Source organism: Denticeps clupeoides, chromosome 18 (assembly GCF_900700375.1).
Source record: "Denticeps clupeoides chromosome 18, fDenClu1.1, whole genome shotgun sequence".
NCBI classification, from domain to species: domain Eukaryota; kingdom Metazoa; phylum Chordata; class Actinopteri; order Clupeiformes; family Denticipitidae; genus Denticeps; species Denticeps clupeoides.
This window is the reverse complement of record NC_041724.1, coordinates 5,490,671-5,505,339: the sequence shown is the minus strand read 5'-3', so window position 1 is coordinate 5,505,339 and position 14,669 is coordinate 5,490,671. Positions and strand designations below refer to the sequence as shown.

Sequence of the window (14,669 nt, the reverse complement as noted above, 5' to 3'; positions counted from 1 at the left end):
GTTTGGCCAGCCACACTTGAACTCTCTGTGATTAATGGTCAGTGTTTGTGCTTGCTCAAATGACAAAAATAAAGGGCTCGCTTCGAACTGAATTTTCATATAGATTGCAGCATGTGTAGGATTTTGTGTAAACCCCCCCCCTTTAAAAAAAAAGGTTCCCGAGGCACTTAAACTGAAGCATGACCGCATCCGAGCCCCACAGACTGATTTAAAGGCTTTCTTGAGCGAATGCCCTGGATGGGCGTGGGCTTCACCGTGGCAGAGCGGCGTGGTAAACAATTCAGGAGACGTCTGCACACCTTAATGCCATTTTAATTTCCCTCTTTCCTCCCCTCAGTGCCCACAGGTCTCCTTTGACTCCTGTGTTATTGTAAGCTCCACAACGGATCTTCCTGCCGACACACACGATGTGTGATTCAAGACACAGACCTCTTCAGACGGCCCCAGGAGTGCTCCCTGCATGTCTGGAATAATATAATTCTCATCAACGTAGGATAAACTGGATGGAGGGATGATGCAAAGCAAACAAGTGACTTGGAACACAGAGATCGCTTTCAGAACAATGGCCAGGCATTAAAGTGCCGCTACATGACATACGGACCCAAGCCTTAAACATAAACTATAGTAGAGATACTATTTGGTTTTTAAGCAGCCCTCAAGCACTGACATGGCACGTATGTGCGAGCGTACAGCAATTAAAACGCAGCGGCGATAACAGTGCAAATTTATTTTAATGTGTAAAATAATTCGAATTAATTGCAGCGATTAACATGTTCATTTTGTCAGCTTTTCTTAAACTAAAAGGCACTGTTATTTATTATGCTCATAATGTGAGGCAAATGAACATCTCTTGAGTATTTGTTTGCAACTTAAATACAACTTTAAGTTGAATAAAAACTCAGATTAAACACGGAGTCACAAATGAGTTTTTTCCCATTGCATCGGTCTGCCTCTGCCCATGAACAAAAATAGAAAAGAAAGCAGTCTCAAAAATTCATGTGCTGTGCGCTGCCCTCTTTGACACAGCAGAGCATCCAACTTCTTGCACTCTTTAAGCTGTTGCCCTCCAGCAGATCAATCACGCCACATATAAACAGCACAGTTTTTCTAGCCCAGAGCCATCAGAGAGCCTTGATGCTGCTGCTGGATACTTGCATTTACAGACTCTTCACTACTGCGCACATTCATTATGCGCTATTGTTCCTCAGAACAATGGCACCTGGCACTAGTTGGGATATTTTAGGTAGCAAGTGAACATTTTAGAGTGGATGTGCTTAAAGCATAAAATAATGTAGTGTGTGTTTTTGTGTGTGTGTGTGTGTGTGTGTGAGACTTTGACCAGGGAGGCTGGGTCAGAGAATCTCCAAAACCGGCAATTTCTGTGCAATGTTCTTGGTCTGCATTGGCCCAGTGATGCTCGTGTGGAGTGCAGACTGGCTCATGTTGTCTGCTTGTTGTGTATGGTGCTGCGTAGGGTGCCCATGATGATCATCCATGCCCGTGTGAGCATCCAAAGTTATCTATGGCGCAATGGCAGAAGATGAATCGATTGTTTTAACCTCATGTGGATCCCTGGATACAACAGGATGCACTATGAGAAGAACACAAAACTGTGGGAGCAGCATGATATTTTTTACACCATTTAGCTGACACCCTTGTCCAGAGCATCTTATAACAAGTAGTTACAGTTTCTCTGGAGACACTAAGGGTGTCTTGCTCATTGAGGCTTGAACCTGTGACTTTGGTTCATATGCGAGTGTCTAACCCACTGGACTACTACCACCCTCACACTATTTAGGCCAATGTTCTGCTGTGAAATCTTGGGTCCTGCATCTGTATGGATTGTGGCTGACCAAGTACGCCTATTCACAGAAACTGCACAATTCAAGAACAGTTTGTGAAACACAATGAGTCTGATGTGTTTGAATTGGCCTCCAAATTCTCAATCAAGTCAAGCGTTAAACAAAGTCTCACAACTTACAGGACCTTCTACTGACAGTTTGGTGCTAGACACCGCAGGTTCCATATGCCATTATGACTGGTTGGTGTATGGTTGGGCTCCCCTGAAGATTCTTGTCCTTGCTTCCTTTGCTTCCTGGTATCCCATGTGCAGTTTTTAGGGCTCATATTTGTGTCTTGCTGCTTTGTGGCAAGGTAATTTTCTTAAAGCTGCTGAGTGCAGTGGAATAAAAAATTTCATGCTGATTTTCACTTAGTCACACTGTCTTTTTTCTTTACAGATCCGTATCTTTGATATTAAAATGCCAGTGGACATCTGTAAATAGCAAATGCACCCACAAAATATGGAGATAGTTCAGTTTCAAAATTCATAAATAAATGCCACGCCATCCACAAATATGTTTTTTTGATTCAGCAACAAATGTAACAAGATTCACAAATCTAATTTATGACTTGCAAATAAATGTAACACCATTTACAAATGCATTTCTTAACTCCAAAAAAAAATGTACGTGATACACAAATGTCAGTTGCGTTACATTTATTCACAAACCGATAAACCTGCATTTACAAACCACCGTATATATTTGTGAATACATTTACATTTATTTGTGGATTTTTGATGCGCTAATGCACAAATGTGTTTTTTTTTTTTACAGCCAATCACATCAGCTGATGATCGAGAGTTTGATTTTAATGTTGTCAACATTGTGCTACTTTTCATTGTCGTGCTCTCTTGTTAGGAATTGCGAAAACAATAGTTTCATAAAATGAATCGGGAAAGTAATAAAAATATCTCAAATCCTCCAGTGTTTTAAGTGGTAGTACCTGAGTATCTGCTGAATTCAAATGGAAGTTTCTACGCTCACTCATCTCAAGTGGTTTCCGTTGATCACATGTCAACACTTTACAGCCATGTGATTGACATTGTATTGGAAACCTTCAGAAAAAAAAAAAAAAAAATACATTTGTGAATCCAGCGCCGTCAGGGAAGTAAAAAAAAAATCCACAAATAAATGTAAGGGTATTCAAAAATATATATACGGTGGTTTGTAAATGCAGGTTTATCGGTTTGAGAATAAATGTAACTGCACTGACATTTATGGAGAAATGCATTTGTAAAGTCAAAAATTATTTTTTTTTATATTTGCAAGTCATAAATTATATTTGTGAATCTTGTTACATTTGTTGCTGAATCAAGAAATATCTTTGTGAATGGTGTGATATTTATTCGTAAATTTTTTTAACTAAACTACAGTGATTTTTTTTAGTGATTCTGGAGAAAACACCTTGTGACATCCCTGACTGCCAGATGGAAAGTGAGCTTTCAAAGGGGAAGATTTATCTGTGCAGCGCTGTCCAAAAGGATCACAGCGGCCTCGGAAGACGGCAAGCTTTTAAGATGGTGTGGGTGGTGGTGGAAAATTCTCTCTGGGCAGGTGGCAGCGCTGCTGTCTGGAGTCCCGCTCACATTGTCAGCCGAAAGCAAAGCGCAACGTTAGAGCCGGCAGCGAGGCAGCTGCGGGAGAGGCACAAAGCAAACAAGCTTTGGAGTAGCATAGATTATGCCAAACAGCGGCGAGGGGCTGCGAACGGAGTTTAACATATGCAGCAGGGATTCAAGGAGATGCGAGGAGTCCTGAGTCCTGTGTGTGTGTGTGTGTGTGTGTGTGTGTGTGTGTGTGTGTGTGTGTGTGTGTGTGACTCACACAAACACTGAATTGAGTTGTGCCGAAGATTGAAAAGTTGATCAGTGAACAATAAGGAAAGATACAGACAGACCACAGACGATTGTGGTTTGCTGCTCGATTAGTGTTATCGACGTACAGAAAGCCATGACTGCTGAGCTGCAGTATTTCATTAAATCATCCAGATCCATCACCAGCCTGTACACAGTGACTAAAGGCGGCCCCAGACTGACAGGGGACATTTTTAATCTGGGGGGTAAACGGGTGTGGGGAGGAGAAACAAAATGGCTCTCGATCTGGGCTGATTAGAAACAGTCTGGTACACTAATCCTGTGGATTAGGCTCTAGACGAGAGGAGGTCATGGAGCACCATACTGATGAGGGCAGCAGCGAAGCTCCTCCAATCATCCAACTATTCCATTTAAAAAAAGAAAAAGTATTTTAAAATGTCCAGAATAGTGAATACTACTACAGCATGTCATTCACATACGAAATACACAGGGTTAGGGGTTAAATCTGTGCAGTGGATAACCACAGAAGTTGCCCCAGAGCCAAGATCTTCCAGGGCCTCCGAAATAAATCTGAATGTATGAATAAACCTGACAATTCCAAAAAGTATAGTTTCCCCCCCTAATTTTGTCATATTTGTTAGGATTCATTTGGTGATTGGTATAATATTTATTATATTGTCATCTCTAATGGTTTCTTTAAGAACCACCAAATTGCAAAGTCTCATATGGTTACAAATTCTTTGAAGAATTTGTATGAACAGACTGGTCTACACATCTTTATAATTGGAGTTATTGATTATAATGATTCAAATTCATTCTATCTTTCAGTGTACTGGTGGGGACGTATTTTCCACCCGTGCCCTTCCAACAGCCCATGTACCAGCATTCCAAGAGGCATTATATATCAGTTTTCTTCATTGCTATTAAGACAAATATAAATGGTAAATATATCTAGTAGACATGTGAATGGGCAGCACACTGGCATAATTATGTAACTAATTAAATTCTGTTCATTTTTGTGAATTCTGAGTATGGTAGACATCTGCAGACTGCGATTATTCAACGAGTTAGCTTGAAGGGGCTCTCTCTCAGTCTCTCGCTCTCTCCCTCCCTCTCTCTCTCTATCTCTCTCACTCTCTCGCTCTCCCCCCCCCCCCCCCCCCCTCTCTCTATCTCTCTCTCTCACTCTATTGCCTAGGACCCCCACTGGGTTATAACCATTACAAGATCACCATCAGAATCATCTTGTTTCCAGTAAAACATACAACGTTTGTTAAGTTTATGAAACTCAAATGAAAACTCGATGAAATGGGCTTTTTAAAAATACCCTAGGTGTGAGTGCAATTACTTTTTAATACACACAGGTGTACTTCTGAATCACAGGATCATCTTTATCTCTCCGAAAAAGAGACCACCTTGGCCGCCAGTTGAAGTTCAAGTAATGCATGGTGCACAGGGAGGGCTTTGCAAGCCCCCTCCTGCCAGGCGTGTGCACCAGGCGCAGCCGGGGCTGACTGCGGGCTGAATAGACGTCAGGCAGGTGTGTTTGCAGTGATAATGCGAACAGAGCTGTTGCCGCCTTGGTCTTTTCTGTCAGAATGCTGGGGGGCTAAACACTGAGGAGTATGCAGATTCCATGTTCGCTTGACGCACAAAGCGGGGCTACCTTGCCAAGCTTTTGCTTCACTCGCGAGACCCCAAACGTTGCGCTGACGTTTGATTTATCTTAATAAAAATGTGTTGATTTGAGCAAAGAAACATTAGTTCTGGGCTCGCTTGAAAGGAACAGGTCATATCTGACAGCAGCTTTTTCCGATAACTGCTGATGGCAGAAGATCCTCTCCTGTTACATAACAGAATGATTAATATGCCTAATTATATTATGGCTCCCAGTTTAATCCACAAGTGATGATCCTACTTTGATTCATCCAAAAAAAAATTCAAAGCAGCGTAGAGTAGAGCAGTCAACGTAAGCCCGATGCACAAGGGATTCCTCTTTATCCTTTTGATCCTGCAGACATACTGTAGCCACAGATGACTGTTTTACGTCACTCCTTTAATTAATGTGGCCAGAACCTCAACATCGCACATTCATTCATTCCACTGGTCTTTCAGGGAAAAGAAGGTTCCATGGTAAAGAGAATAATTCAGAATTTGCTGTAATAACCATGAGGTCACATCATCACCTCATAACTCTGGTCTGATCTAATATTTCTTTTATTCAGTGCTAACCTGCTAGAGGTGGATTTTGTGGATTTTCTGATTGGTGATTATCGGATATTGGCCACTGGCAACGTATCTGACATGAATAAATGGAATAGCCGACACTTATTTAGGGTGATCATGGTGTCTTCCTCACAAACCATCCATTTTACTGAAATGTTGACTGACGTACTTCCATATGGAACATTTCATAGTCTACATGAGTGGTTCCCAATCTTTTTTCCCTGATGCCCCCTGCCTGTGTCCAAGCCTGGACCCCCATCCCCAATTCCTTCCTGCACACAAAAGAATAAGATTTGCAAAAACTAAACAGCAGTTGTACATGTTTGTCCCTTTTCTCCTTATTTTACAATGTATGCTATATAGAGACAGGTCAGGTGAGATTTCAGTCCAGCTTCATGCATTTAAAGAAATTACAGTCCACCCTTTTCCAGAGAAAAAGTCGTTCTTGAACTACTGAACGCAATCAATAAATAAAAAGATTAACATGGCCGGTGCTATTCACTTATTCATATTGTGTAGAAATGAAAAGAAGCCTCGGCCTGCAGTTTCACATGCGGCCAAGCAGACATGACAGGCAAACGTGCAAATCGAATGGACACATGAAAAATTTATATCCCTCTCAATACCCCTCTCGCTTCCCGGCCATGAAACCGCAGCTCAGTCGCAGCTTTCAAAAGCGGGCCTTTACTTGAATCTTTGATCGTGTGAATGCCGTGCAGCCATTGCACAAAGTGCACTCCGGCACTGAAAAAAGAAAAGAAGTGAAAAAACACAAGCGCAGATTTATATATTTATATTTGCAACATGCACCCGTGCTGATTTTCATGCCTTACGTCGGCCTACGGGCTCTTTCTCGATTATGAGAAATTGATGTGCCACTGCCTTGGCATTTAAAATGCAGATGATCGTTATAAAATGATTACGCTTCGGAGGTGCGCGAGGACGGCAAACAAACTACCAGGATAACGGCCGAGAGAGTCTCTCTGCTGCAACCTCTGGTGCACTGCCGGAGGGCACAGCCTTGAAACTAATGCATTCTCTTTTAGAGAACATTTCGTACTCAATAGTTCAATAGTCCTGTATGCTGAAAAAAAGGAACAAATCTTCCTGTCATTTCTCGAAGCTTTTTTTTAAAGATGTTAAGGGTCTGTGAGGAAAATCTGTCTCCTTTGCCAAAACAAATGTAGTTTTTTCATATATACTCTCATGGTCAAAAGCAGACAAAAGTGGTGAAAAAATGGCAAGGACAGAATTATTGTTAAAATGTGACCTGATTGGGTTTTGGGACTATTGTTGCTACATCCAGCAGCAGAAAATTAGGTGATGTGGTGAAGACCAGAGTGTGACGAGATGATGGACACATGATGTCAAGCTACAGTTCATTAATAGAACAAGAGCATTTTAAATCCTTCAAGTATCTCCTGATTCTAATAGGATCACATCTGAGGCCCTTAAGAGGGATGAAGATTGTTAAAGCCTTTAATAACTCACGAAACGTCACATTTATCCACTAAAATTATCCACTATAAACTGTTGACTGTTACTATAACAACAAAGATAACAGCATATAAACATCAATGTTCTACATATTTTATGTTACAGCTCATATCCATTATTATTAAGTAAAAACATTTTCACTACTTCAGAGTCTACATATCAGGTTAATGAAGTTAGAAAACAATTGGTTAGAAAATAAAAGTAAAAAAAACATGGTATTGTGAATCTTTAATGTATATATGCTTATATTGCTTCTCTAATGACCTTTATTTGGATTGGATCAATGGTTGAATAAACACCAAACTACCCTAACTCGATCGTTAATAATAGATATCTGCTAACAATCCAACTTCCTGCAGAAAAAAGTACACTAGCAGAAAATCTTTCATTCCCGGTTTCCTTGAAGAAATTGCAGTTTTGCTCTTGCCAATTACTCCTTATCAGCTCAAAATGGCTGCAGAGAAGAAAAAAGTTTTTTTGGTTTGGAGGTTCATAACCACAGTGTCTTTTCTCTCTGAATTACTGAATATGCCTATTATTTTTTTCTGTATATTCAGATGTTTTGGCAGCATCATTCTTCAGTATAGGTGAGCATGTGTGGATGGATCCAGGTCCATGGTGGCATTGTTGCATCATGCTCTGTATTATGCAAACAACGTGGCACACATGGCCGCGCAACGCTGCAATTTTTCATCATGTCCCAAGGAAGCTGCCCTTCGCACAGCCATTATCTGGCCTGCCCACCGCCATGTCAGCTTCCATTCCAACCACAGAGCAGCAGGGCTCCCAGCATGCATCTGCCTGAGTCTCACTGCAGCTGACAGGAGGAGTCCTGCTCCCAGATGCCTAGCCGTCTGCAGCGAGGAGCACAATTACTGACAAGGCTGACCTGGGACGCAGTGTCTAAGCATCCTGCATAAACATGCATAAACATGCATTTTCCTATGCATTTTAGATATTCACATTTAATGGCACCTCTGTGTTACTCTCCTGTAGTGATATATATTGATGTGACCCAATGGATTAAATTGACTCTATCTGTGCTTCTCATGATTTTGAGGGTTATGTGAATTTCCCGTGCAATAGGAACAGTTGACAGTAATCTGAACCACATTTTTGTCAGCAACAACTACTTAACATTCTGACATATATTTAGGACATTATGCAAATACATTGAAGGGTGACACTACCCCTACACACCAGTGCAATTTGGCACTGCGTGTCTGTGGACTTTGGAGGGAAGCTAGAATTGACATTGATGTCTAGTCATTTGTCAGCATTGTGTTGTGAATAATATATTAAATTACCAATACCATTTGGCAGGTAATAGATTTGATTATGGACATCAGCCGGCTTGTATGTTCATCTGTTGACTGCACAGGAAAATTCATGTGAGAACATTGCCAAAGACAGGATGCCAGTTCTCCTCTGGACGTCGGCGGTCGTGCCCGTTTCTCCATGCCGGGGGCCAGGACCCTGTAAAACAGCTCATTAATTCCTTCATTGCACAGCCAGGGCATCTCTGTCTGACTTTTGTGTGTGCGGCCAGCATTAAATGCACCAGCCTGAGCTACAGCCTTCCTCTAATGGGCCAAAACAAGACTGAGTGAGTGAAGAGTAGATTCTCAGTGTCCTGCTATTAATTACACCTGCCTGAGGCCAAAGGCACAGTCACATTTTACAGAAAGAAACACCACTTTTCCAAAAATTAAGTGTTTCATTCAGGCAGTTTGAGAAAAGTTTTTTAATGAATTGGTGTTAAGTGTTGTCTCCTGGACCCGCATTTAATATGCATCAGAAACAATCAATTACATTGATTGCCCCTTTGATGCAGAAATGTTCTATGATTAAGAAATGTGAGCAAGGTATGACAAATTTCATGGCTTTCAGTAGAGTTTTAGTCCCTTTTTTTTTTACATTTGTTAAGGGATTCTATTGCACAGAATCACCCAGCCTGCCTTTTTATCAAAAAATTCTAACACTTGAGAGTGATGAGTGATAACGAATCCATTCGTTATTTATAATGGATTACATGTCTCTGGGTTATTTAATATGTAAAATTGAAAACCAGGACATTAACCTTTTTTAGCCCAAGTCCAAGAGCAACATGGACAAATGATGTAGAGAAGGGATTATGAGCCTTGGTTATGCTGGACGCTGCAATTCAAAAGTCGTACTGACCACCGTGTTTCTGCTCCCAGTTATTAAAAGGGATGTCTTTTGTCTTTTACAGTTTGATTGCATTTTCAGCGGAGTGGGCATTATGTCCTTTTTATTTACAACAAATGTGGACATAAAAAAGGCAGATTAAATGGAAATAAATAGAAAAGCCTTTTTAATGCCCAGAGGAAAATGTGTTTCATGACAAAAAATAAGAAGCCAGGTGAACCCTAATATGAAGCCAGGTGAACCATTTTGCAAGAAAGATAGATAGATAGATAGATAGATAGATAGATAGATAGATAGATAGATAGATAGATAGATAGATAGATAGATAGATAGATAGATAGATAGATAGATAGATAGATAGATAAAAATGTGCTGATGCTGCTATTGCAAATGAGCAAATATGGCTGAGCTCTTTGTTTTCTTCACTCATAAACTGAGAGTCAGCTATCTACCCATTCCCCCATCCAATAATACTCCTGCCATGTCTGATCCTGCCTATGTGACTCTCCCTCGCTCCCTCGGTGTGTTATGTGTACAAATGTTCCAGGGAAGCGATGATGCCTCGACGGCGGCAGCCTGCACAGGCCCCCGCGGTTGCATTACTGTTACACCACACAGCATTCGGATGCTGGAGCATTTGAGTGGCTGGAGTCACAGGGTACTATTTTTAGCCGCATTCCCATGACAATAGCAGGTGAGGACCTGACACAATGCCTGGGAGGGGGGAAATATTGGCAGTAAATACAGCCGGTGCTGATTGAATGTCTCTATTGCAAGTTCTATGCAACCCGTTTCATATTGAAAAAAGTACATATACATAAGTACATGATATATAAAAACAGTAGTTTTGGTGTACCAAAACATAAATGATAAATCTCCCCTACCTATATCAGTATCCATATGCTTGAGGGCAGGAATCTTGCCTAAGTTTTAAATGAATAAAGGGAGTTTTAGCTAAATTGACATCATCAGGGGTAACATCAAAAATTGCTTGGATGGAAGAACAAGCTGACTCCTCCTCCTACCTCTGTTTCAAGGACTCTAATTGTATGTGATTGGGTGTATTATACAAATTACAAATAGTGTTTATGTGATGCCCAGGAGCAGCTGGGCATACAGAGCCAGAGCTGCTGCACCAGATTATGGGGCCCTGATCAGTCCAAGATGAAGCCAATTAGGACCGATTGATCAGGTCTCCTTAGAGATTAATGTAGATTTTGATGTATGTTTAAGTTCCTTTTGTGTTTGTTTTTTTTTCTATTTGAATAAAAATCCCTAAAAAAATGTCCAGCTTTTGCGCCTCCTTCACTTTTCTAACCCCAAGACGTGACACTTTATATATTGTGTCCTAGCAGTTCTGGACATTACCATGGAATCTGCAAGGGATTTACGGGGACTAGAGTGAAATCTCCTTCCCTTTTTTTGTCACACAATGACAAATATTTTAGTGAGTAATAGCTATGTTTAGGTTGCTGCAACACCGTGGCTTTAAACAGGCTTTAAGGATCATCATTGAAACCTGGATGGAACTGAATCCAAGGAGAAATAGGGGGAGAGGTGAGGGTAAATAATATAGCATTACTTTTGGTGAATGACAATCCCTCTTCCCACCTTTCTTACACCAGAATGTCACCAGAGTCTCTCTGAGGCCACAGCAGATTTAATAGCCAGGGAATTTGACAAAAAAAGAGATCCACTTACCTTTCACTTTAGCACATCATTGAAATTAACTTTAAAAAACATTAAAGGGTTACATAACAATGAATAAAACACAGACCTCATCCTTATAGACTTTTGATGAAAGGCTCTTATTGCATTTGGAAATGTTTTTAAAATGCTATTCTTTTTCCATTCTAGGTGTAAAATACAGTGTAGGGTGTGTATGTGGAGGTTGTATATTGGTCCAGTGTTGTATTTTTTTTCTTTCAATGGTCCAGATGCAGCATTCAGCAATAAATAAGACCAAGGTGAAACTGATGGCTGATATAAACTTTACAACCCACTCTGAGTCTATATCGCCAAATACTAAGCTGAAAATCTACTGCACATGGGGCAAGAAAAATCATGCATATTTGGCGCAAAGGCTCCAGTGTTGCATGAAAAATCAGAAAAGCATTAAAGCTAAATGTCTTGCAAATACAGCTCTGCATAACATAAAATAATGAACTATATGCTGTATTTTATCAGAGCAGATGTAAAATAGTTTTTTAGTGTAATTGGAAATGTTCCTTAAAAGGTCTTGCAGAAACCCTGTTAATCCTACATCAGGAGTTGGTTGGGTGGCTGTTCCATGGCTGTTGCTATGGAAGGGACAGGGTCGTTTGGCAGTTTGCTGATGGATCTTGGCAGTGTGATGTCATCTGGCTCTGGGTGTAGATCGGTCCAGCCGTCTTGTCATGCCATCAGAGCTCCATGTATAATAGAAAAGGTTTAAGGTCCTGGGGCTGATGAGCGGCCGCGGAACAGCAGGATCGCCCTGGGAGCGTGGCACCAACTGCGTCTCACAGAAGGTCGACTTTAAAGCATTTATAAAGGATTCATCGGGGATAGTGTTCCTTTGTTATCGTCCCTCTCTGCTAGCTCAAAGCTAAATACTAATTAACTCAACACTAATCGCCTAAGATACACACACTGTGTTTGATCAGCTGACCCACTTCATGGGCCAGATTTTGAGGTAGTTTAGCTCTCGGAGGCTGAGAAAAGGTGTTCAGCTGGGGAGGACAAGCCTCAGAGACCAGGTCACGGGACACGCCAACCTCACACGTCAGCACCGGACGGCACCTTCAACGTTACTGGAGCTGTCGCAAAGACTGCAGCTGTGGGGCTTCCGATAAAACGCAGGGTGAGAGGGCCAGACTATTCGTCATGTTCGCCCCCTTGGCCCATCCAGTCCTGTCGCCATGACTAAGCTCACAGGTTTTCCCAGAGGTGCTCCAGTGCGCTCCAGACGCCTGTTAGACCTCTGCCAGGATCTCTCCACGCTCTAACTGCTTTCCTCTTGGGTAATTAGCTGCACAGCCTTCAGACAAACGCCTTCTTCCTCATTATCTCTTTCTGCCTCACATACACAGAGTGGGCTATGTTGTAAGCGCACGGTGCAAAAAATTTGCATGTTAGCCATGTTTGGGCCCACCCACCATTTTTTTTCCTTAAACCTTATTTACAAAAAAACATAAAAAAAAAGACTTAAAATAAGCATTATTTAACCACAAGGCTCAAATTATTGACACGTTGCTGTCAGAAAGTGATTAGCCATTGGTTGATTGGCTGATTGCATGCCTTGCCCAAAACACACATCTAAATAATTGACAAAGTGAGAAGCAACCTTCTCTGATCTGTGCTTACACAAAGCCTGTTATTATTTTTTTCCTGTTAGGTTATTTAATATATCAGACACTATCATGCACAATTAATTAATATAGAATTCCAGGTCTTTAGTACACTGACAGGGGCTAAAGGAGCCGGGAGGGTTTGGACACAAGTTATTTCCAAACATCGGTGGAAAGGGATGCGGTGAATATGTAATGCTGTTCTAAAGGCAATGGGTGGTTACTGTGGTGAAATATAAGGGATTATATCCTTTAATTGGCACTTACAGTGTATGTTGCTGCATTACACTTCAATACCAGTCAATTACAGGGCATAACAGTACAAGGTGTTAATACCCTGAGCAGGACACTTCACCAGGACACTTACAGGACTGCCCCTGTAACTACAGACTGTGAGCTAAAAATGTAAATGTAATGTAAATGTAATGTAATTTTGGGGATTTTCTGACATGAATACACACAAATGAGACCTCTAGGTGAGACAGCAAGAAAAAACATGCTTTGCTTTTGCACTTATTTGTGTCATGCATAAGGCAGTTAAAATGCAACCTTCAGTCTCTGCTCATTTATTCTCAAATGTGTCTTTAAAGTTGTTTTTTTGATTTCTGAGAGCAGATGTTCTTGGGGAGAAGGGCTGATTAAGGAGGCAAATGATGTGTATTTTGTAAATCGTACAGCAATTACTATGCAGCCATGAACACATTAAGAGTGGAAGGTGGCGAAACGATTCGCTTGGAGATGTATTTGAACACTGATCATGACTGTGTGATTGAGCAAAAATATCACTTCAATTTCACTTCTGCTGGACCCACAGCAACCCGAGGACATGATAATGTCAGTGTTTCACCGGAAGGATGAGGCTTTTTAAAACTGTGTGTGCCCACAAAGCCAATGGCATTGCTGCCTAGACTCCGACTATTCTCTAGAGCCATTGTTTCAATTTTGAAATAGATGGCGATGAGTCTGCGGTTTCCTGTCAAGTTTAATTTGGAAGGTTTTGGCATGTTGTGGCTTCAGGACTCAACAACGAACACTTGCATGGCATGTCGAACAGAGGAATGTTGAATAACTTTGCAAAGTTATCTCGAAATGACATGAACATACACACCCAACACTCCACGCCAAAAATAGACCAAAAATACTAATAATGTTACCCCCCCCCCCAACCCTCCTCCCCTCATGGGTGTGTGTTTTCATGGGCTAATAAAATAGAATTTATGAATAAAAAAGAGAAGTTGCGTCTGACGCTAATTCCTGGGGTAAACAGGTCAAAGAAAACCTACTTTAACCCAATTCAGCTCACAATTCAGCACCATAGACAGCTCCTCCTCATTATTCTGCTCCTACATTTTATTAATACAGTATATGCATGGTTTAAAAGTCCGGGGGGTGTTAATTGGTTTATTAGCCCTCCCTGGAAAATGAACAGGATAATGAGTCAAAATATCTTCATGTAGACCCTTCCTCCAGAGCCTCATGTTGAGCTGCTACAGAACCTTCTTCCAGCCCAATTAAGCGAAGAGACTGATAACGTAGGGGACACCAGCACCCCATTGTCCCCACCTAAAACTATGGCTATTTTTGGAATGCAGACATGCATCTGATTACACCGGGACCCTGTGAAAAGGAATGAGAAGGATCGCCGTGGCAACAGCCCTCCGCTCTGGAGGGGAGGCCGGCAGAACGGGATGAATGGAGAGAGGACCTGTTCGGTTGGGGCGGGAGGGGAGGAGAGCAGGCTGTTTAGTATGCAGACCGCGTGCTCTCTCTAAATGTCCCTGCTCCTTTAT

General features: G+C 41.4%; 1 protein-coding gene across 1 annotated transcript in view; it reads right to left on the bottom strand.

Moving 5' to 3' along the window:
* Positions 1-14,669, bottom strand: part of LOC114768253 (probable alpha-ketoglutarate-dependent hypophosphite dioxygenase) — a 78,837-nt gene that overhangs the window by 61,085 nt on the left and 3,083 nt on the right. The window lies entirely within an intron of this gene.